General features: G+C 33.2%; 2 long non-coding RNA genes across 3 annotated transcripts in view; both read left to right on the forward strand.

Annotated features, from left to right (window-relative positions):
* The window catches only part of LOC129942807 (uncharacterized), a 44,413-nt gene extending 19,281 nt beyond the window's left edge, over positions 1 to 25,132 (forward strand). The window contains exons 3-4 of one of the 2 annotated variants that reach the window (XR_008781101.1): positions 24,665 to 24,940; positions 25,031 to 25,132. This is a non-coding gene — a long non-coding RNA (uncharacterized LOC129942807). Of the gene's footprint in view, positions 1 to 24,664 lie in introns of both variants that reach the window. The other variant, XR_008781100.1, reaches the window with a different exon arrangement.
* LOC129942806 (uncharacterized) lies at positions 41 to 13,675 on the forward strand. Its single transcript, XR_008781099.1, has 3 exons — positions 41 to 616; positions 12,949 to 13,088; positions 13,150 to 13,675. It is a non-coding gene; the product is annotated as an uncharacterized LOC129942806 (long non-coding RNA).
* Positions 25,133 to 26,243: the final 1,111 nt, after the last annotated feature.

Genomic DNA, 26,243 nt, shown 5'->3' on the forward strand with positions numbered 1-26,243 from the left:
TCGTCGTCGTCGCAACATTATGTGGCAACAACGCTATAGGTAGAGGTACATCACACGCTTAAGCAAAGCACTGAGTTGGTTGATGTTGTTGATGGGCGCATGGAATTAGCAGCAGCAAGATATTGTATGCGACGCAATTAGCTCGCTCAGCTAGTTGTTTTTGTTGTTGCTTCCTATTTCAAATGCTTAGCTTTGCATTAGGGTGACGTGTGAAGTTGTTTGTGGAATGGTGTGGTCATATGGGAGCAGCAGCAGCAGCAACAGCAACAGCAGTAGTAAAAACAGCGCACCATGCTGTAGCCATAGCCGTGCCGTGACTCGTTGCTCCCTTATATTAATTTTTTTCACTGTGGCCCGTTGTCGTTGTTGTTAGATAAAAAGGTGACGCCGCAGTTATAATATTGTTAATATTTTTATTTTTTAAATAACTATACATAAGTTGGTGTACATACTCGTGTACTCTTTTATTTTGTTGTATTTTTAATATTTTGTCACCGATTTTGTTTACTCAGCAAAATTGAGAGTGCATGCAACACCCTTCAGCAATAAGACGATAAAGAGGTAAGGGGGTCGAATGGCAGCAGCGTATGTTAGAGTATGATGTCAGCTAAGACGAGTAAATAAGTAATAAGCATTGCTATGTTGGAAGTTTGAACTTTTATAATGCTTATTTTTTCATTTGGAGCTGTACTAAAGGTGCATATGCAAATTTTTGCTAGAGTCAATCGATTTTATTTATGAGGAAAATATCCATTTTATCGGTTAGTTATTTGTGCGGAGCAATTTAAGAATCTGAAAAAGAAATTTGCAATACTTTTATAAATTAAGTTCAACAATTATAAGAACTTTAGTTTTCATTGATAGTTCTACAAGACTGATTATAATTTTCTTCGAACCTCTTGCATAGGGAGTTCTTATCTCCATGATGAAAAGTTCCAATGGTTTTTGTCTATGATTTTGAATGTCAAACTATGTTGACATTTCTGTGCCAACAAAGCTTCCAAATTATGGAAATTTACTTTGAAATAAATAAATCTGTTTACGAAGTTTATAGAACCACTTTTCCATTTCTCACTGTTAAGTATTGAAGCTCCATTCTGGTTGTCGTATATGGATTGGAGACAATCCTCAAATCATTATCGATTTACCATTAGACTTTTAAATGTCCCTAAAATCTTAATGAAAGGTTTTTTTCAGAGATGTTTGTGTTTGCGTTATGTACGTTAGTTGGGAATGCATTTTTTCGTCGCCGATAGGGACTTCAAATGAATTTTGTTTAGCAGACAATACCTTAAAATAATTGTAGGTATGCAACGAGGAATAACGTTTATGGCATGTAAGAAAGTTTTTAAGAAAAAAAAACGAATTGCACATATTTAAAAACCGTACAGAAATTGGTAAAAAATAGTTTTCAACTCAAATAACCCGAAAACAACTGAAAGTAGTGGGATTTATATAAAATATAGAAGCAAACTTATTGAAAATATGGCTTAAGATTAGTTTTGTTATAATTTCGTAAGACTTGCTAAAAACTACTTCAAAGAAATAACTATATTATTCTTTTGCGTCAGAAAGTACGTAACTCTTAATTTTTGGATAATTCTTTCCATTTCGTCTATAACAGTTTAGACCTAAGCTTGCCCCTAAAGACTAAAATGAAGATAAAGTATACTCATTAAGTAATATAGTAAAATTATACCTTATACAAGGAGTAAAATCAAAGAGAGCAGAGAATAACTTAAACAAAGCAATATACCTGTCGGTGTGTGAACCTAAAGTTTGTCATTGTTTTATCTTAGAAGGTTATAGGTTAAGGTTTTGTTATCATAAAAGCTACTCAGACATCTCAATATGATAGCAACATCTCCTGGAAAAAATGAAGAATGTTTGTTGGCATTGATAATAGAGAAATGATGATTAATTCTAACGTTTACATACAAAAATATATAAAGAACAAAAAACGTATTTACGAAACAAGCTTCATTCCCTTAAGAAGCTTTTAAAATAAAAAATAGGGATTTACTTTCAAGAACATATATTGTTTTTTGTTTGGATTAAAAACAATGATCAGGTTCAGGCGAAATAAGGGGCTTGAAGGTAAGGCAAGTTTCTAATATCTGATTGGCCAGCTGCCAAAAAAATGCCTTCCAATTAAGGCAACTTTATTGGAAAGTTGTATGGAAAGATAGTCAAGAAAAATCTCCCTTACCATCAAGTAAAGTCAACTTATGTCAAAATGACAACTGATCATGTTTTTTTTCATTCATTTGAAAGCTCAGCTTTACTACTCTATAATTTATTTAATTTCTGCACAAATCCATTTAATGTTTTCTGTAAAGGGTTTCATCTCAATTTAAAAAAGAAATAAGTAATATTTTTTTACAGTACAAAAGACAAATCACAGTGGCCTTGTAGCTTGTCCGGGGAGGGTTTGTAGACAGTAATGTGTTTGGTAGTTCTTTTACTATGAACTTGAAGTAGAGGTTTCTGAAGTAAAGTTCTGAGTTTGAAATTCATGACACTTGGAAAACTTACTTGTTGCCTTGGTCACAATTTACGTTGAAAGAATGATGTTGACTGCAAAAAAAGTCCCTTATGTTGCCTGAACCTGCCCAATGTATATCCTTAGATATTTTGTGGTCTGTTAACTGTTTGGTTTATTCTCAAAAAAAAAAAAAAAAAAAACAAGGTATTCTTTAACTTTTGCAACATCTTAATTAAAACAAGATAAACATTATAAGTACAAAGCCTTTGTGTCAGATAAACTAATACTAGAATCGAAATCTATAGTCTACCTAGACTATATAAACTCTTACCAAATTCTGTTCCTTTTTAACGTTTCTTAACGTTTAAAAATAACTTTTTCGAGGGGGAATTATAACTTTACGCAGAGTTTAATGTGTATGATTTTATTTTAAGACTTTTCTAACGTATCCTAATATGATAGAAAAATTTCCAAGACCCTAGAAAATTTTAATTTTATTGTTTTCATAAAGGTATAATATCGTTTTCAAGCCTTGCATTAGAGGATCGTTATTTTCAATAAAATAGCTATCTATAGAAAAATTGTATAGGACATTTTGAGCTCTACAATCTTTGTTAATTTTTTTTTTTAATTTTTACTACAAAAATTACTACGTTAATTTTACCATCGACGCCTGCTGACTTTTTGTTTTTTATTGAATTGAAGATGTGCTGAAGCTCCACCTTCGTCGCAAACAAGGGACTTGGTCCCGCTTGCTCGGCAATTATGGCATTTGCCAAGGAGTCGTCATTGAACCGCATGAAACCGCGGTTCTCAGATCGCCATTGTGTCACATCATTTCGAAGGTAAAAGTGATTAAGTAAGGCTCTGTTTTCCAGGTCGTGGTTGGATCGAATGCTAACATTCACCTTGTACACTTGCTGGAAAGCAGCTCCCACCGACCGCCTCCACTTTTTCCTTCGGATCTTCAATTATGTAAAAGCCATTGTCAAAGATGGCTTCCTGTCATGAGTACGCTCTGTTCTCTTCAGACGCACGGAATGTCATTATCGTTTTTTTTCCCGAATATCTTGCTGATTTTGGGGAACATACTAGGGTCACTCGGATTAACTGACCGGATCTTGCGGTCCCAGTACTTGTTAATTGATAGCCTGTAGTTCTCTTTAATCAACAGATTGACATTTTTTTATTGACGACTTCAGTGTCCTAACCTCCAAGTCGCGTGGGTCTGTCAGTCGTCTGTACAAGTTTTTGAGTCTTGTCAGTAAATTTAAAAGATGGTTGCCTCTGGGATTACTATGTTGATTTCCCCAATCTTCATGTTTTGCGTTCAAATCACCGGCCAAGATGAAATAGTTTTCTTCCAAACTCAGTTTAAGTTCCCTAAAAACAATCTCGATTTCTGGTGCAAATTAAGTAACCTGCGGAGCTCCAGCCGCATAAGTCGCAATCATATACATCCGCTTCCCTTGAGAGAGAGAAATGCATACAACGCAAACAAACTTTTAGCGTCTTGAGCTTTCGCAATTCATTGTTGTATATGACTTTATAATTAATGCCTTTTCGTATAAAGAGAGCGACACCGCCCCCTTGAGTGGAGTCGGGCCGGTCTCTTCTTACGATATTGTAATTTTTTATGAGTCAATTTGTGTTTGTGGTTTAGCTTAGTTTCGCTAGCCATAAACACATCAGGACTGTAGTCTTTCAACAATTGGAACATATTGGCTCTTCGTTCAATCCTAATCAGTGAATTTATATTCACAGCTAGGACTTTTAGGCGAGTCTCTGGCAGCGCGCCCATTATGGTCTAAATTGCGCCAGTCCAGGCAACAAAGAGTAGAGATGATCTACCCTTTTGCCTTGCTCCTTTATCTGACTTTGCAGCCCTGTTAGTTGACCTTGAATGCTCAACAAGAAGGCTACAATGTCAGGCTGCACCTCTGGTGCCTTAGGCACAGGGGCCTTTGGGGCAACCGTTGGTGGAGCCTATAGTCCAACGCACTAGACATCATGCCACGGGTGCTACAAACTACACAAGTAAGGTTGAATTCAAAAAAAATTCATCTACAAAATCAGTTTCGGTAAGACTTGCAGAGTAGGTGACCTTTTTGTGTTTTACTGAAAATGATATAGGAGTTTACTTTACTATTTCGAGTACTATTTTCAGGACGGGTTTCCTTTTTCATTTCTATAAGCTAGCTATAGTATTCATTGTTTTTCAGCATTTAAACAAATCATTGAAACTGGTTGACAGACATTGAAAGTGATCATTGAACATTTCCATCATGGAAAAAATTCTTGATTGAAATTCACGGCCATTTTTTTTCACAGAAATATGTCATTGAAATTATGTAAAATTAAAACAAAAATCAGTGGAATAATAGATTGATTTTTGTACATAACAATAGAATAAGAACAATATTCAGGAAAACGACTTATTTTCATGAAAATAGAAAAATTCATTTTTAGGAAAAAATTATTGAGCAGCTAAACTTTTTTGTTTGTTACATTCTTTGAGTAATTTCCAAACAATAAAAAAATAATTTTCATTTCTAATAAAAAGAAACATTGTCCAATATCCGTTCAAACAGTTTTTGCGGATTGATTTCAATTCTAAACTATTAGTGTCTCCATACAAAACGCTCACAGTTCATTGATTGACTTCTCCTTTAAATCTCCTAGATTATTTTCTTAGCTATTCTAGTATTGTGAAGATTATGTTCAAAGAAAAAATCACCCAAATCAGTTCAGAAAATCATGAGTTTTTACTAAATTAATGGACGGTTATAAGTGTTCTGTTCTTCAGGGGATATATTGAAAAATTCACCGTTGACTATAAAAGCAAACTCTTTAAGGAACAAGTAATTTTTTTCCAAAATGAATATTAATATATCATCAAAATGTCATAATTGCATCGATGGCACTTGTGTAATAAATAAAATTGATAAATTCTCTTTTGGATGAGCCTGTCGAACTTTTCTCATAATTTCTTAAATAAGATATTTGAAATATCCTTAAACCAAACAAAAATAGTAGGTTCGGTATACCTTTTCGAACACATTTATTTCCAGGTAACCACAACCATAAGGTCACATTGGAAAAAATATGTTCAAAATACAATTCACCAAAAATTCGTCCAAAGCCCCGTGTTGTTTTATCTTTGCGACCGAAAAAATTACAGCAACTTTACGATTTTAAATTTTCCTTCATTTGAATAGGGGATTAGACGGCACGATTGACGACCAACACGACACGGTGACTACGACGAAGGGGTTGCTTATTTTGTACACTCGTTTGAAGAAGCCTTTAAAAAGCTTCCCCTATCCAAGTTCAGGATTGCTCTTGATCCCGGGATATGGAAAAAATAACAACAAAATAGACACAAACAAAAAACAATAGGTGGGTTCGAAAAAACAAAAACATGACGAAAGAAAAAGAAGAAAAAATACACCAACATTCAAAATGTTAATCTCTTGTCCACCACACCATTTCTTCCACATAACCCAACTCCATTTGGCGAAATTGTAATCCGGCAGATTTAATGACATTATTCTGCTACTTTTTGTGTTTGTATGCCTGTTGTTGTTTTAGTATACTTCGAGCTCCCAGTCCTGGTCCCGGTCTCAGTACCGGTGCCGGTGCAGTTTGGTAAATTTCAGGCTTTACAAAAATTGGCAAACAAACAACAGAGACTCATCCTCTCCTACGGGAATGGGAAAGTTTTCAAGGGCCATAAAAACCGGCAACAAAGTGTACAAAAGGAAAAAAGGAAACAGCGATATTCTGTCAGAATATAGAGGCTAGAGATAGCGTGTAAGGAGGATGACGATGGCGGTGGTGACGACGACGGCACAGGACACCGGGCAAAGGGCACAAAATCCAAAGGGTAGTTTAAGCTTAAAAATCCTATTTCGCCGGGCTCTGTTCTCTGTTCCTGTGCGACATCGACATCAACATCATAGCGAGGTTCATCCTGTGAATTTGAATTCTGGGCCATCAACATCATGGACAAGGACAACACCAATACCATTCCCGGTGACGGTAACGGTGATAGAGGGTTGATGATGAAAAGTGGCCGGTAGGCACACAGTAATTTCAACGATGCCATTCAAAACACATCGTAAAAATATAATGGAAATACTTTGGCAATTTTTGGACAGGAAGAAACGGCCGCAAGAAAAAAATATATATATTTTAAGAGAAATATCACCCCTTAGGCCCTTGGGGGTCATATTCACTATACAGCCTCCCTGGGTCTGGTTCCTGCATCTGCATGGACGACTTACGGAAGGACGTGGCATCAGAATGTCAACGCTCTGGCAACAGGCAAGTTCAGACTCAGGTTGTGAATGGGGACGATTTCGGATTGAAATCTCTGTGCCTGCGACTTTGATGACAACACCCACAAAGTAGGCTAGGCATACTGGTATCTTGCCATTTCGTCATATCGTATATTTCGTCCAACTTTCAAATTTATACTGTGCTACGATGAAAAAAGATCCGGAGACAAATAATAGCGACAAGGAACTTTTTGTGAAGAGCTCACTGGGGTGTTTTATCTTATCTCATGAAATATAAAATTCATTAATTTTTACTTGCTAACCATAATTTTGGCTTGGATTAGTTTATCTACGGAGGATAATGGCGCAAAAAGCATTTGCAGGATTTTTCGCTTCGCTTTGTTATTCCGAGAGTGATCATAATTTTTTGAATGGAGAAACTTGATTGACATCTATATTGGCCAGAGCAACAAAATTATTGTTCTCGAGAGATGAAAATCGTTATGAAAAGTTTCTATAGATACGTTTTTTTTTTTGTTTTGTTTGCTGAGAAGCTGTGTTGAATATTTTAATCAAAAAATCTGCATAAAACTAAAGAAATATGGGAAACCTTTTTTATTTTAAGATTGAAGACTTTTTTTCCATTTTCATTTTGGCTTAGAAAAAGTCTATACAGAAAAAAGCATTTGATTATAATTTAAACAACTAAGACAAAACATAAAGTCACAGAAAAGAAGAAACGACAATGGGACTCTAGAGTTTAAGGCAGTGGCAAACTGTCAAACTGTGCATTTGTTATTTATGACAAGCAATACCGAAACGAAAAGCAATAAGTTTATAAAAGCAGACAAGAGGCAAGGAAAAGTCTCATTCATTTCATTTGAACTTGAAACTTGGTTCGCAGGCCGGACAAATATTGTCTTCTTGTCATACACACAAAATAGTTTATGAGTTTCACGTGACATATTAATTTGCCAAAAGATTTTTGACGATTAGGTAGCTATACGAGCGCAGAAAAAGAACGTTCCCATAACACAATATCATTTGACCTGTAACTAATGTGTACATTAAATACATCCCAATTATAAATGTCATAATGTAAACATTACAAATCAAAGTAAGTCTGTTTCTTTTAATTTTGTTTTGTTTATTGGCAAGTGGTAAATTAGAATAAAATACAATTCAATTGATTTTATAACGTGGAATAAAAAAGGTAATTTCTCGGCAAAATATTTTGGTCCTTCGAGCCGGATGAACCAGCGACCTATGAATGTTTAGATGTGATTGCTTTATCATTAGATTATGAGCATTTAAAAAAGAGGTCTATTTATCTCTCAAGCATTTCACTATACTTACTTATTTGCCAAAAGCGTTTCTTGGTTTCTCACAAAACAATGAAATATATCTTTGACTCTGCTATTCTACCGAATCTTACTTACGGGCTACAAAAATGAGCTTGTGCAGGCGAATTTTGAACATACGACCAAGTCAAAAGCTACGAAATGAGAATATTCGCAGTAGAACGGCAATAGAACAATTTTAAACGTAATAAGTAGAACAAGAAGGCTGAAATGGATTTTCTTCTCCCCAGTCAAAAAAGCGTGGTAGATGTTTCATTTGCGTTGAAGAAAATTGAACAACAAAGGACAACAAAACGGAGCTTGTTTGTAATGGAGCAAACAAAATCAGCTGTTTCCTCATGTCGAAAGATATAAGGACCGATGATGCCACCATCGTGTAAACCACGCCAAACAGTCAGTGATTTGTTAATGACTTGAGGTTTGTCCTCGCTATGTATACGTTATTTTTGAAACCATTTCACAACAGAAATGACCTTTATCACTTAACGCAATTGTTTGGACGAAGTATTCTATGAACTTTGCGAACTGATTGTCAAAGTAAAATTTCACAACTTTTGTAACATTATTCTGGTGTTACACGATTCATGATAATTTGCCAAACCTTACTAAACAGAAATGGTTACGTATTTTGACATTCTCAACTGTAAAACCATTGACAAAAATTATCAAAACTTCTTAGGCAGCTTGAAAAGCATCTTTCTAGAAAGAATATTCATAATACATCTATGCAATAGTATAGTTATTAAGTCAACAAAGTCTTACACAAATTGTGTACCGTAAATTTCCCTTCGTCAACAGTACAAATCTAAATCAAAATTTTCATTTGCAGTTTTGTTGTTTTTCTCGCCACCCAACCTCTTTATTTTCCCAACAACAAAAGCAAGAGGATTCAGCTTAAGTTAATTTCCTTGTTTAAATAAAACCTTGTAATCAACTTTCTAATCGAATATCATTGTTAAAGTGTATGCATTTAATGTGTACCTTATTTATGTATGTTAGTTGGAACCCCCCTTTCGTCCTTTCCAGAAGAAAAAAAACAAGTCCTTTATCTGTTAACGACTATGAATGACCCTTGCTGAATTTTCCTAATTGTACGGAACCTGTTTACTAAGTCAATATGCCATAATTAAAGTCAAGGAAAATGCTGTCCATGCGACTCCTCTTCCCAATTTCTATATACACACCAGCTCCAGGTGAGATTTTTCCCATAAAAAAATAAACTTCTCTCCAGTATCACATTGTGTATCTAGGTAAGGTGTTCAACAACCCCCCCCCCTAACACCCCTCCTTATATACATAACTTTCTGTGGGTCCTTTAGCGCTGAAGGAGATGTTTTGGTTTTGGAGGGTTTGTAGAGGGAGTAGGTACGTTTATCGCTTTAATGAACCATTTACGGTATTTTCAAGTTCGTTAGCGCTATGTCCTTGTGGTGTTATGTTGTGGCAGAGCCAACATGAACATGGATTCAGTTTCGATTGAGGTAAGTAAAAACACCTTCAAATTGCACACACACAAAACTTATCCTTTTATCCAACCAATGGTCCGTGGTGTAAACGAGACATCACCTGAAGCGCTCTTAATTTCTTCATCGAACTGGAAGCAAATTGAACTGAAATTGAAACAAAAAAGCAAAAACAAAAAAATTAAAAAATATAAAACCTGCAACAATCTACTGAACCGATTTATTAAAAAACATAAACACTTTTTGGACACACCCCGCCATGCCACAAAAAAAATCAAATCTTTTTTAATTGCAAACTCAGGAGTGGGTGTGATATAGAAAAGCAAAAGCTTCATATTTTAGATTTACTGATGACTATGATGGAGGGTGTTTCCTGGAGATGGAGACTTGACGAGTTTGAAACTCGAAGCAAGGGGACAAAGTAGAGTGTCCTTTTTATTAGACCACTATACTTTACTTGGCCAAAGAAGTTTTTGTCCTTTTTAATAATTATTATGAAATGAGGTGGTAAGGTTGTTTGTTCGTGTGTTTAATTACTTTCTTTTATGATGCAAGGTTAGAGGGGAGGACCTTTGAACCTGTTTTTCGTAACTTGTTTTGGTTTGATAAAATTTCTTTTTTTTATGTGTGTAACGAAGTTTGTAACTTAAATTCTTTGTTTATTTTTCAAGAAATTGCTAACTTCCAATTTGGTTAAACTTAAGAAGAAATTACGGTCATTAAAACGATTTTCTGTTTGTTCAAGAAAAACTTACTTCAAAGTGACACATTTATTGGATTGGATGACATTTTCTTTAAAAAGCTTGAACAATTTGAGTAATTATAAACAAAACACAGACAAATTGTTGAAATTAATGAATTGTTATTATTATCTTGTCAATAGATTGATGGATAACATTCAATTTTACCATTTCCTCAAACCATTTTGGCACCACTTTTGTTCAATGAATTTGGACGTATGGCATCTATACTGGATTAAAAATTGACTTCAAATTATTAAAGAGTTGCTGGTTTTTCGTTAAAAGCCAATGAGTTAACATAGCCCCATGTAACAATCGAAAAGTGTTAAGTCACACCAGTAAGAAGGGCCAATTTATCGAAACACTTCTGAAAATTCAGTTTTCACCAAATGTTTTAATAACTAGATTATTTATTTTTGAAAACAAAAAATTAATCAGAATGAGCTCGCCCTTTGCGAAAACGGCAAACGCCTTCCTGATTTCGAAAAAAAATCACTTTCGTGAGCAATGTATTGGTGATTTGATTATGACTTAAGCCATAAAATGGACAAACAGAACAGTATTATTTTTTCAAAGTAATTTCCCACAATTTGGAAACGTTAAAAGATTCACAATGAATTGTGAAACCATACTGAACAGAAATGTTTACACAGTTTGACATTCTTAACTGTCAAACAACTGACAACAAACTAAACTTCTTATATGCATCTTAAAAACATCATATACATAAAAGACTTCAAGCATTTGCAAGTTTCAGTTCTTTGCATAATAACCTTACTATAAGGAATAGGAATAGAGGTTTGATCAATTGTGGCCTTGATTGAAAAAAGTCCTTATAAAAACAAAAGAATCAGTTTTAAATTATGATTTTATTTACTTTAATATCTCGATATGAAAAGTTTCCAACTTAAAATTGATATTAGCTGTTCATTGCTCACTAAGGCGCCAGTTATAGCTATCATTAAAAAAATTTTGAATCGGTATTTGACGGAGTTTCCTTTGATTAGAAATAAATTATATACTGATCGATCGGAAATCACACAAAGAATTTGTTTAGAGAAAAACAAATTAAATGGTGCATTTATTTTTCGTTAAAAATTCATTTTTCTGAACAGCTAATTTTTTTTATTTCCAAAAAGGGAAGGAATCGTTCCAATGATTTGTGTTTCAATTTCACTCAATTCCAATGACAGATTTCTGTCCGAAAAAAATTTTCGGCTGCACTTCAATCAGGAAAAACTTTGACGGTTTATTATTTATTATTAATTCTTTGTTGACACCTGTGCCCGGTTCTTTGGGGTGTTTAGAAGTGGTGATAAATACTTGAAAAACAAAATAAATAGAGGGAGAGTACCAATTAATTTAACATTTATACATATCTCATTTTTTAGAAATATGTTCTAAATAGAAAAAATAATAAAAAACCAAGAAAACGAGGAGTTTGATGCAAAACTGATTATAGAAGTGAAAAATCACGTTGTCTGTATTCAAAAACTGACCCGGGTTACAGTAACAAATAATGAAGACAATCTGCATAGAACGACATATCCTTGCAGATCAGGCAAGAAGATTTTTCTAATGCTTGATTATAAAAACTCAATGTATATGAATGGGCCAATACAACCAGTAACAAATCGAACTATCATATCTTCAGGAATTTCAAATGGTAACTGGTGAATTTAAGCAGTTTTTTCCATGATAAAATCGTTCTAAAAGTTGGAATCACTACTTTCAAAATTCGCCACTATCCCCAAAACCGCAACAACATTCATACCACTTGCAAAAGTATGAATCAACGACGAAAGTAAATCTGCCCATTGATAATGCAGAAACCACATTTTTGAAACCAAGCTTAAACTCTTCCCAATAATGCAGATTGAATTTGTGGTATAATATTTAAATCTTCTAAACTGTCTCGCTTAAGCCCTAAATCAACATTATTTAATATCTACACGCAAACGATCATAGTCCAAGACAGAAAAATACTTATTATTTTTTTGCCAATCATTATCTTTGACTAATCGAATATCTCCCACTGCTTTAAAATTGATTAAATTTAGCTGATCGTTCTGAACAGCAATCTCCTTAATACCACTCTCCCGATTGTACAAATACAAATATAAGACAAAAATAAAAATAATTACTTATCTTTTTTATCTTGAAAAAAAAAACTTCCTTTTCCTTTCTTATTCCAAAACTCCAAAAACGTGGACTTTTCTTCCAATTATTTCTTCAGAAACATCTCGAACTTTTTCTTCAGCAACAATTCTTTCTTGAATTATCTCTAGGACCATTATATTCAAAATTCTTAATTGATTATATGCTGGCTTAGGATGTATCCCACTTCTGATGAAAGGGCCTAGCAGGACCTTCTTAATAATTTCCAATCAAAAGGTCTATTGGAAATGCTAGGTGGTATTTCAATAACAATGACTCGATTCTAGAAAAGCTACGATAAGAATGCTCCAATTCTCATAGTTTCACTTTTCACTAGACGAAAATTATTTATTTTTTTGTTTCGTTTTCAAACAATCCTTAACGACGTTTTCAAATCTTATCGATCTCCTAATAACAAGTTTACAAAGTTTCAATTTGTTAATAGCTTTATCTATTTATTAGAGTGCTCTGGGGGATTAGTTCCGAAACTACGGGAAATTGGAGAGTAATGTTCCAAGTGATTCAGGCTACTCGGGCAGTAGTAAAAAGGTTCACTTCAAAAGTTTGCGGTTCCTTATTCTTTACGTAAAGGTTCCAGCTGAGTATATTTTGTTTATTTACTTTTTAATGTTTTTATATGTTCATTTTTTGTTTTGTTTAAAGCGACTGTGGGAATTACAGTGAGAATCCAAGTCAGGTTGAGGTGAGCTCATTTGAAGTAACAATAGACATTGTTGGCGGCCATGCTGAAATCCTGTGTTCTCAAGCCACATTAAATATGCCAGGTCCTTTGAATTCTGTAGATTCGACCTCTACAAGAAGAAAAGGGAAGAAACGACGCTCTGATGCCGGCGTGAATGAACCGATTGAGCAAGTCCTAACAGCAATCGAAAAGAAGAAGCCGATGGAGACATTTTTTCAAAGCATTGCTCAATAAGTGGAAAATTTCAACCAAAATTTCCAAAGAAAATTTTTAGACTTATTGGCTGAAGAGTTTCTATAAGATGAGCAATAGCTGAAAGCCTTGTGATATTTTTGTATGCTATTCTCAAGAAATGATTTTTTTGTTTTTTTTTTAGTGTATGTTAATAATGCTGTAGAAAATAAAGTTTCTAATTTTGTGTTACTAGTTTTAAGATGAAATTATTTATTTTTTAAATGTAAGTTAGGCTTGAAAAATTAAAGTGCATGTTATTTTATGTCACCAGCTATAAAATTTTAAGAAAAAAATGTATTTGGAATCAAAAAAAAAAAGTAATGAACTTAAGTATTTTTTATTATACAAAGGATTGAATTGAAATTTGTTGGTATCGGAACTCTACGTTTTCTTCATTAACCATCGAGTTGGCAAATTAATTTCTAATGTTAAGAGCATTTGAAGCTTGTTGTTGAATGTTCGTTTCGTGATCAGCAAGTGGCAAGTCGCAATGCTAGTGGGGAGTGGGCTATGCAAATACTTGTGCAAAATGCAACAGCACAATATCAAAGGCTTCGCAAGTGCTGGTTGTGCAAATACTTGTGCAAAATGCAACAGCACAATATCAAAGGCTTCGCAAGTGATGGTTGTACCTCAAGTTTTTTTAAGTGAAATCTCCCATTATGGGCAAAGATTCCGAATGTGTTCTCTACTATTCTTCTAGCCCTGTAATGTCTGAAAACAACAACTTTATTAAATTGTATCTACTGAGCATAATTACAAATCAGCTGTTTTTGGTCAAGAGAAGTCGCCGGATACGGTGTAAGAATATTATATCTTAAACCAAAAGCTTCATCACCAACAAGTACATTAGTTATTTCTCAATTGTTTCCCCTAATGGAGTATTAGCTGGTACTTTGAGTTTAACTGGGATATTTATGGATTGATTTCCAGATTGCAAGAAAAAAATACTGTTGAATCTAAATTTGACACATAAGCTCCAATGGCAACCTTTACAAATCTGTATTTTGTGTCCACTAAAGCCACCAGGATTGTCAAAAAACACTTTATAGTTAAAATTGAATATACCTGAGTTCCGTGGAGCAAACATTCTTATATGCTTGCCATCTAAGACATAGCCGAATAGATTATCTTGAGACGAGTATTGATAGCAGACGTTTTTTGAATTCTGCACTTTCGAACTGTTGTTTTTCTCATCAAAAATCTCAATGACAAATCAGCAAAACTGGCTCCAGTAGCAAGGAATCTGTTATTAAATCAAGCAATTAAATTCTTAAGAAAAAATATGCGTACAATTTGTTTTACCGTAGTTTGAAGCAAAATTTTTCCTTTGAGCTTATAAATTCCATCGTTCAAATTGTTCTTTGGTGCAATATCATCTTAGATTTCATTTAAAATGAAGTAAAATTCGTCTTTGTCCATTCTAAAATATACGTTAAATTTCATTGGGTATTTTTCCAAGCGCTAAAATAAAGAAAAATATTCTTCTTGAAGTTTTCGGGTACGTAATACAGGATGTATGTACTTGATAAATTCGCCTTCAGAAACTGTAACTTTTGCTGTTTTTTAATGCATGATATATTGCCAAAAGCAACAATAATTTTCTTTTTCCTTTGTGCAATCATAATTTTTATAAATTTAGATACTTTTCTTGTTTCTAATATTTTTGCAATCTTTTTATTTAGTACCAGTAGAAAGAAACAAACAAATACAAATCATTTGATTTATTTCACTGACAGAAATGTTTAATGACAGAAATTTTCAATGATGGCTATAAGCGACTTGTCAAAAAAATTCCAATGTTTCTTTGAATTATAAAAAACAATGGTAGCTGGTGCCTAAAAAACACTTCTTTTGGTTTTTTAGGCACCAGGTTTTGGAAACCGGTTTTTTTTAACCTTCGTGTTCCATGGGTGATTATAAAGGTATCAGATCTTAATAAAGTGTTTTCTTTGAATATAATTTGGAACATCTATTTATCGGCCTAAAAATATTAGGTGAACTAAGAACCAGGAATTAAAGTTTCAAAGTATTGGTCTATTTAAGAAACGAATATACATAACATACATATAATCTAATGATGGCATCCTTTGTCAGTTTTTCTTCTGACAGTTTCACTACACCTATGGACTTTTCGAAACTTGTACTGCCAAATTAAGATAACAAAACAAACTGTCATTCACATTGCATACATAAGTTTCTATAGTTAAAAAAAATCCATACTGAATTCGTTTTAATGAGAATGAGAACTATGGCCTTTCCACTATGTAAACACCTCTGTTAGACTTTGGTATTCATATTTGAAAGCGCTTCCTTATTTTTCTTTGGTTCTTCTGTGAAAAATCATTAAAAGCACACCCTGCGAGGAAAACGCACACATTGTGTACTTTTTTTCCTTCAAATAAATAGAAAAACGAATGTGTATGTAAATTAAACACCATACTCTATGTCCGTCCATTCCATACACGACACGTGTTCTTATCAAATTGCCTTGTCCCGTATTGATCAGATAAATTCGTTATAGGAAAAAACCCACAAAGTCCTGACCAAAAATTGTACCTATTCAAAATAGAGGCAAAGTACATTAGACTGATTCATAAAAGAACTTAGTATCTGGTTTTGAGTGCAACTAGCTTTTTGGTTGAAGGTTGGTGAAAAAATGTCCCTGCCCAAATGTCAGCTTCTTGATTAATATTTAGGGTTTTTTAAATCCTGTGGTATTTTAATCATAATTGCAACTTTTTCTTAAAGAAATTTGAATGGTCTTTAAAAAAGGTCTTGCAATATTTTCTAACAAGTGGAATTTTTTTATTTAGGGTTTAATTGAAATGTATAGTTGTTCTACTATAATTTTTTGGATAAAATAGTTTTTATGGAATCTTTTCATGTTTTGGTATGATTTTGATGACTGCTTTTTTGAAACAAAATATATCAGGTTCTTAAGTTAAAAAACGAAGAAGCTAAAAGTTCCCTTACAATTTTTTAGAACTTAAAAAACGCTCCCATTAATCTCTAACTATTCACGCAAAATGATGAAATTTGGACAGGAGTATAATTTTATCAAAATGTAACAAACACAAATATAGTTGCATTAAATACTAAACCTATTTACTTACCTTTTTGAATCAGTCTAATGTACAATGTACATGAGCTGATAAACACACACTTAATACTACTCACCAACACACAAGCAAATTATGCGTTGTCGTGTAATTTGCAGGGACATAGGTACAAAAAAAGTGAACCCGCATTTTGGGGAAAGTTTGAGTTGGAAATGGAATATCGATCGAGTATCCCGCTTCCCGTACATTTTACGTCAACAACTTAACACCCTATCACCTTGTTAGAGGGTAAAAAATATATGTATATGTACCCTAATACATACACACATTTACCTGAGTGGAAAAATTGTAGCACTTCAAGCAAATAACGGATAAACAAATTAGGGATTCTACGAACACTCTATGTTAAGGTGTTTTTACCGTTTTTTTGTATTGTGGATAAGCAATTGAGTTTTTGAGCTTCAGGGTTGTCTTTGTTGAAAACAAAAAGTATATATAACCTTTATAAAAAATAAAGAAAAAACCCCTTAGTTAGTATATCCTGTCCATCATTAGGAAACAAAAAAGAAAACATTTTTATGTTTTGATAACAACCTGAAGGGTATATACAGTAGAAAAGACCATTTTCAGTTTTATTTGCTTCCGCTTGGCCGTGTTTCCTGTTTGATTTAATTTGAATAGATCATGAGACCTCAAATAGGGTTTGATATGTTTTTGTTTCAACTTAAAACACTGAAAAATAATTATGATTTTTCGAGACCAAAATGGTTGTCTAGCTGTCAGATAAAAAAAACAAGCGTAGAAGTCCAGAAAGGCCTCCGTCTCCTCCTTTGTCCATGTTTTTTTATGCAACATATTTTAAGAAAAAATTGTATTATATGCCTGATTTATAAATTTAAATAAATGCTTCATAATTTACCTTTTTTCCTGATTTTCCATTTGTACATTAATCTGAATTTGTTCAAAGTTTGATTTGTTATTTTGGTTTTGCTTTCGGATAAGTTTTTAACATTTTGGGGTATGTTCGTAGATTTGGTCAGTCGTTGTTCATGAAATTGAAGTTCTTATAGGTGACCCATTTATTTGCAGGGTCGAAAGATCGAAATTGAAATTGGTATGTGAAATGTGAAAGACTTTTGAAGTTTAATTTTGACAATAGGGGTACTCATAGAGCCGCGTAAACTGTCACAATTTGTATAAATAACATTTAATTATCTTTACTTAACTACAACTGCCACTTCAGGGAAAAAGTGGTAAATTTAAAATATTACAAAACAGTTTTGTTGTTTCTAGAGCCATTTAAAAAAAAAACTACAAAAATTGTTTTTTAAGCCTTAAAAATTATTTAACTTATGTCGTTTTCTAATTGCTTTTGAAATTTATTTGTAAAAATCTCAGATTTTTCCTGCTGAATAGTAGATGAAATCTAGTTTTGTAACTGTTTACGAAATCTCTTCACATAAACTTAACCTTTTTTAAATAAAACAATAACAAATGTCAAACAGAGAAGTATGTTTCAAAGTGCTTTTGATTTTGAATTTGACTCGTTCCTTAATTTGTGGGATATAATATTAATTCGAAATAAACTTAAATAAAAGAACGCATTTAAAGTGCGTTACACTCTGCGAACAAAGCCTTCGATACTCTTTGAGTTATCCGATTATTGGAGTTACAAACCTAAACAATTCAATTTTTCACCGATCAAGTATCGGATAGCTGTGCCAAAAAAACACGAATATTTTTGTCAACAATACAAATTTTTGATAAATTGTAAACGTTTTTCGATAAAGATTTATTGTGAATGGTTCAAAATGGCGATATTGTTTTTTTTTAGACAATCGCTTCATAAAACATTTTTACGCATCGCGAAAGCCAAAGGCATTGATACTTTATAACTATTTTCGGTAAAAATGAAGCTGAAGAAAATAAAGCAATGCTTTGAATCTCCTCAATTTTGGAGAACATAAGTCCTGTAGATATTTAGATAAAATATCTTTTTTAATTACGTTAAAAAATTAATTTTTAGATTCATCCAAAACCCTAGATGTTCGAAAAATTCCCTTAATAATACATGTTAAGATATGAATGATAATTTAAAAAGAAGAAAAAAACAGCAATCCATTTCAGTACTCTGATCATTTGAGACTGCTTTCTCTGAAGATATTGTTTAAAAGATTCTTTAAAACACTCACTTGATGAGGTTTGGGAAAGCCCTACTATATAAAGTTTTTTAAAATAAATAGTCAAATAAATACTCTCAGCTAACCAGTATTTTTGAAAACTATACCCGTGTTTTGTTGGAAGATCTATCCATAGTATAGTAAGATTTTACACGAATAACAAAAACAATATCCATGGAATGAATAACACTGATAAAAGTAAGAGTAGAATCTTACTATGGATGGGTTTTTAAGATTTATACGAGTCTCGATTGTAGCTTATGTGATTTCGTTCTCAAAAGTTTGTACAATTGATATTGCATTTGTATGTCGATGGCTGTGTTCGTTGAGTAGAATCATGTATGTGTTTTCCATTGAGGAAAAAAAATCAATCTATTACTGTTCATATTATTTAGTTTTGTTAATGAAAATGGACTAACCGGGCTTATTTTGCAAGAGAAATCAATAGAAAAGATAATTAAGTTTTGCTATGTTTCCACCAAAGGTTTATTTCAGTTTAGATTAAAGAAAACTTTTTGGTGTTTTTCGATGTGTGAAGTCCAAGTGAGATAGTTTAATTCGTGTTAAACAATAAAGAACTGATTAGTTCACCACCATATAAGAATGCTACCTAGTCCATGTCCATATTTTTTTTTGTAATTTCATTAAAGCAAAACTATATTTTTTCACACAAAAATGCAAATAAACAGACCATAATGCATTATCTTTTAAACCAACTCCTCCACACAGGTTTTTCTTCACAAATTGTAACTCGACTGCGATCTCCGACGGGATTCAAGACAAATCATTCAACTCGATTCAGGTATATAAAGAATTGAGGTGATCTTCAAGCTCGCTTCAACACCACATGTTATGTAGTGGTCTACGAACAAACCCCCTCCTTGAAGCAATTGTTAAATGTTAAATTTACAGATGTTTTCTTACCATTTCATCTTAATTACCATTTTATTAGTTTTAGTTAGTTTTTTTTTGCTAAGTTAATTTTAACTTTTGATTTTCACAAACATTTCTTCTTTTTGCGTGTTTTTTTTTATTATTATTCACCAATTTTTAAATACAATAATCTGGCTACTCCCGATCGTTTTGTTGGCAATTTCTCACTGTGCTATATGTATATGAAATACCAAAAAACGCGCTTTATGTAAAATTATAAAAAGATTTCAACGGCACATATCTAGAAGACAAACATTTGTACTTTACAAAACGATGATACAATTTGTTATTGTGAACATTTTGTTTGTTTAACTAAGTCTTAAAAACACCACATGGATGTATTTTTCAGAATCTTAACCTTAGGTCAAATTCGAATTCAGGATAACAAAATTTGTGATCAATTGCGATTTATTCATTGATTTATAAATGTTATCAAGAGTCAAATAAATTGATCTTCGACAACCTTAACAAGGCTGATCAATAAAAACAAATTGAAACAAGTTATACCTCCAGATTAGCTGAGATAAGATGGAGTTGTACAACTTGGCATAATCTCAGTTGATACAATCTTGTGGTTCCATTAAATTTTAAAACATTAACCCTTATTACTGAAATCTGCGAATGAGCTAAAGTGACAGTTTCAATTATTTACCAAATGTTTGCTATTACTGAATAAAAATGAGACACTGACATTTTGTTCAACTTATTTCGTATTACTGGAATCGCAACCTTAATCCTTTTTTTTATGAAACTATATTACGTTTAGATTTCAGAAACTGACATTGACGATATGCGAGTTCAGAAATGATAGGGTATTCTTAGAAATCGACAAACCGGCGTTTTTCGTACTTAAGTTTGAAGAAAGTGAAGGGTCAGAGCATGGAGTTGGCTCACCGGGAGTAAAATTCTTTGAGTTCTGTAATCGCCACGATTAATTCAACTCCCTCTCCATTTTCCTTTTCAAAAATTATGCCATTCCAACAAAAACTAATTTCCCCATTTGATTTTCTTCTGTCACTTAAAATAGGGTATCCTTTTATTTGCGTACTCAATGATTATATTTTCCTCATTTGTTTTCGTATGTATGTTTAAATGAGGCAAAAGACCATAATTTGGTGGCTCAAACAAAATAATCAAGAAGCAACCCCTTTTTTATTGGAACACTAACGACTAGGGTTAGACTTTTTCATCATTATTTTATGTTTTTTTTCTTTTGATAAACAAAAAATCGAGTAAAATTACTTTCTTTTTTCCAAGACTAAAGAGCTGTAAAAAATAATTGCAAAAAAGACTTTAAATTACAAGCCTACATATAAACCAACGACGAAGCGTCGAAAGGATTCAACGTAAATGATTTAAAATTATAATTAAACTGATGCATATTTAATTTAATTCGTTTTAAATAAAGAAGGGAATTGCCTACGTCTACTCTATTTTATTTATTTTGTTCATTATTATCAATTTGTTTATTTGTGAAGTGTTATGGTATTTAAATAATAAATTGTTTCAACAATGGTATCAGCTATTATTACCATACTTGATAAAATAAAAATAAATCTTATTTTTATTAATTAATTGGTTTCCCATCAACACACTTTACCATTTTCTTTTTTTTCATCACTTAGCTGTAAGTATAGAATTTTCTGGTGTCATATTACCGCAGCCCATGCCCATTGCCCAAGTCTATTAGATACTCCAGCTTTTTGTTTCAAATTAATTCAGAAGTTTCACCATCAGGACAGGACCATAATATACATAAGGTTATTGAATATCTCAAGTGTTTCTGCGTGACGGCGGACATAGCCACGTTCATCAAATTTGAATTTGACACAAGTGTGTCGTCGTTCGGTCGTACGGATATCTATAAGGACACACATCCCTACAGTACAACCCCGCATTTCCTTGATCTTTTGCTTCATAACACTCTATGCGAATACGAGTCTACCATATCAAATCCGTCCTATTACTATTTACGCTCATTGATTATTCCAGGCGAATTTCATTCACTCCAATGACTTGTGCGTTAGCGTCTGTCTGTTCGTCGTCGTCTTGTCCCACCAGCTATACATCCTATAAAACTCGAAACCTGGTCCATTGTGTCAGTCGTTTGGGTTCGACCTTTGTGTGTCGAATGTCGATATATTTTGTCCAAGAAGTCCGTTCGCTTGAGGAACCCTGGCGTTAATACGCCATTTCATTGGAATAGACGAATTCGAGAGGATATCATCAGAATTTTCAATGATTGCAATGATATGTATGGTCTAGAATATGGAGATATAAAGGGTGTTTTTTTAGAGGTATAAGACTTTCAAATGAAATAAAAAAAAATAATTGTCTGAATTGACATGAAATTTGCTTTAATTCAAAGATAATGGTCGTATTCACAAAGCTAGTGGCTACGTAGTCAAGGGATTCTGATACAAAAGTAGTTTAAATTTCCCCTCCGACGTAGTGTAAAAAATTCGGCTACAAAATTAGTAGAGAATAATTTTGACTTTTCACAATCAGCTGCTCGGTAAAAACACACGAATTCAAAATAAAATAAATCGTTCAGTATTTATGTAAATACAAATATAGATCATTCAAATTGTGTCTCAAATTTGATTTTATTGAATTAAAAAACACAAAAGACAAGTTAAAGTTATCAAATCAAAAATGTTTCCTATTTATATATTTGCATTTGTCAATAATATGACAGTTCCAGATTGACTAGCTTTGTAGTGTAGTTTTGCATTCACAAAGCTAGTTCAATAAGTCAGTTTTTGTGAATGAACCAGTGTCTCAATATACACTTTAAAATTATCATCACTCCAAATGCGGTTGTTTATTTAAGTACGGCTTGAACTAAACGTGCGAGCTCCATCGACAAACCAAATTTCTTACGATACGCATATCGAACAGAACTATTATTTTCATACTTAATTTGCCTGATTTGGAAGCGTTGTTCGGGCGTCATTCTATTCATGTTTAAATGTCAAACTAAAAATAAATCACTTGACATCTGTCAAAATTGCAGTCAGATTGGCTGCGTTCAATCTCGTGTTGGATAGGGTATCTTGGTGGTGGATTTTTAGATACCTTGTTGAACGAGTTGGATAGCTGTATTGAGATATGTAGCTGTCAAAAAATGAAAACAGCTTTCAGCTGTTCACAAAAATATTTAAGTTTCGAAGTCAAAATTGTTGTAAGATAAAACATTAAATGGATAATTCAACTGATTCGTCGGACGATGATGAATTGATAGCTGCATAACAATTTAGTAAATAAGACATAACCTTAATCCGTAATCTATGTTAAGTTTCCTCTTTGCTCAATTGGAATTCTATACGTTTAATAATTAGCTTGTGAAATCTCCGGTTTTAAACGATTTACGTTTAACAGAAAACTATCCTAACGAAACGAGGACTATTATAAAGTGACAATACCTAGATATAGTTTGGAAGAATTTCGATCTCATTTCCGAATGAGCAGAAGTTGCTTTGTGGTAAAATTTTGAGTTTCTTTGTTCACAGTAGATAAAGTTTTAGCCTAATGGTGGGACCAACGCAAGAACTTTTGTTGCATGATAAATCCGTTTGGTTATCCAACGCTTCTTTAAAAACCATTCAAGGGATACCATCAACTAAAATAGCCAATAAATGTGAACAAGCTAGTCTTGATTTGTATAATGAATTGCTTATTAACAAATTCAAATTATTAGGATCTCTTGTACAAAGTGCAGCAAAATAAAAAAAAACTCTTAACTAGGAGAAAAAACTGTTTTTTTTTTGTTTGGATCTTAAGTAAGCAAGAAAGTTTCTTATCAGCTGGAGAAAAGTTCAATTTAGCTAAGAGTTCTGCTCATTTTGCTAGACACTAGACTGGAGGTGAGACCTAGCAAATTGGTTACCTACAAAACGAGTACAAAAAAAGCCCATAGTTACCTTCTAAAATTCGGAGGCAAATAGCTTCTTCATCAACTAATATGTACAGAACATCCTCAAATACAATTTAACTAACATCTTGTATCTTTTTGTTTACCAAAAAATACAAAAAGCTGAAATCAATTTTCAAGTTTCTTGATATTCAACCATGTGTTGAATCAGCTGTTCTCTCAGATACCTACATACCCCAGAAATTCTTGGATACCTTTGGATTCCTTTTTTGACATCTCAGCTGTTTTTGATCAGCTGTTATTTTACACGTAAACACTAAACAAAAAGGTATCCGGATACCCTACCTGTCTGCGATGGAACGCAGCCAATAAATAGTCTTGTCTATACCTCACAACAAAAAAACACCCTTTATATTCTAGGATGTTGATACACTTGGTTGGGGGGGGATATTGGAGCGGGTGTGGAAAAACCAGGAAAAGGCAAATCCAAATAGCATAAACATATGTATTCATCATGGTTGTACTCGAATAGAGAAGGAGAGATCAATGGCCATGTCTTTGAAGAGTGTGTTTCCAAATTCGGCATATACTCCCTTCCATATGCTCGCTATGGCGCTCAGGTCTGGTCTGGTGGAGTGGTGGATGTCAGGAGTTTTTTGTGTGCCATTAAACGTGACATGCATACCAGATTGGTATCCATATCCAACCATCTCGTCATGTGTTGGTCGGTCGCAAAAGGAGCACTCGTTCTTGTTCTCGGTTTTGTTATGGGCATCAGGAAAGAGTCCGATTTTTTTTAATGGATCTAGATCTGGATCTGGTCTATCTTGAAGAAACAAACTGAACTCTATGCCATGAATAGATGCATGTAGAGGATGTGGTCCGTCCGACACAATGCAGCATAATATAATTTGGATGAGCATGTGGGTGGTTTTGTTGATGGCTTTGGCTAATCCACTCTCGAGAGACCGATTGATTGGTCAGAGCGATTTGCTGCTGCCCCAAGCTCCAGGCTCCAGCTCCTACACTGATGATGTTGCGTTGAAGATTCGTCTTTTTTTTGTCTAGGTGGATATCCTGATTTTTTGATGAGCATCAAAGCATGAATGGATTTTAAATTGCTCCTAATTAAGCTCATACCACATCTTAAATATAGTAAGTATTGAAATTTCTTGTTTCTTCTTATTTTTAGGCTTTGGAAATGTTGTGTGATTCGAAACATCATCTGGGAATAATCCAAGGAATACTTAAGCAAGGATGATGGTGGCGACTACACGACGACGAACGGTGGGTTGTGTTATGTTAAGGAAACGATAACACGTGTTAGTTGAAAACACACAGCAGTGATTTGTTGCAAATGAGGATGGACACATAACATCTTTAATATGGAATCGTGATTTTTGGGAAAATAAGAGATAAATCAAGAATCTGGGCTTTGGGAATTGATAGATGCAAAACGTAACCAAAAGTAAATGCTTACCAAATGCATATTTGAGTAGTCTTACGAAATAAAAGGGTTTCATTTTATTTATTATTAACAATGTTTCTTTGTAAGTAGGTGCTCTCTTAACTTACGAAATATTCCCAACTCGATTATGAAACATGAATGATTGGAAAATATAAATATATGTTCGTAGTTTTTTTTGGCCTTATTATTGGAAAAAAAAGGATATAGCTTAGACGCATGTGACCAGTGCAAATTGAAGCTGGATAATAATATTAAGTAATAAAGTTCTTAGACAAAATCCACTCTTGTACAAAATAATAATAAAATATGCTTAAGTTGTTAAATTTTATCCATTTTTACATAAATCTTTAAAAAACGCTGAACCGTTTGATCTATAATATTTTTTAAAAGAAAAATGCCAAACGGTTTAAAAGTAATATTTGTGTTTTGTAACGAATCACATCATGTTTTTAATGTACAAATATTCGTTCTTTAGCCGTACTACAAGAATGTGGAATGCCTTTCCGCACGCTGTATTTTCCACTGTTCCTGTGACTTAATTCATAGTTTCTCAAAACTTCATATAGAATCAAATGGAAACTCATAACTTATGAGAATTTATGGAAACTAAGTAAAATACTTAATTGATTCAAACTTTAAAAAAAATAATTTAAAAAGAAGGTACAGATTTGTACTTTTCAAAATCATCATAGAATTTACTGTTTAGGCCTTATAAGCGCCTTAAAGAGGTATATTTTAAAAAACTTGGTACAACAGATATATTATACGGCAAGATTCGAATTCAGGACAACCTTACCCTTAAAAAAGTATTGTTTCGTTTGTCAAATTTATGACTTAAGACTTATGGACATAAATACATCGAATCGAATTCACCACCAAAAATGATCTCTAAAATGCCATTTATCAAAACCTCATACAGATTTAAATGAAGACTCATAACTTATGAGAATTTTCGGAAACTAAGTGAGATTAGAAAAGAGGTACATTTCAATACCTTGACCTGATGAAAAAATTGAAAGGTCAAATAAGAATTCGGTATAATTTGATTTTTGCATTAGACAAATGGTAGACATGTGCATTTAAGAGGACACCAGCGTTCACAGGATTTTTCTCAAAACCTACCTCTGTCTATCAACTCCTACGCTCACCTCCCCGCGGTGAACATCGGGTGCCTACTGCCTAGTACCTCAACTTTCCACCCTAGTGGAAAGTTTTGGTGGCAGCAAACGAGAGAGGCGGGGTGAGGTGTTTCCACTAAGGCACCTCTTCTTATCCAGACGGCAGCGGACGAATTCTCGAGATG

Source organism: Eupeodes corollae, chromosome 1 (genome assembly GCF_945859685.1).
Source record: "Eupeodes corollae chromosome 1, idEupCoro1.1, whole genome shotgun sequence".
Classification (NCBI taxonomy): domain Eukaryota; kingdom Metazoa; phylum Arthropoda; class Insecta; order Diptera; family Syrphidae; genus Eupeodes; species Eupeodes corollae.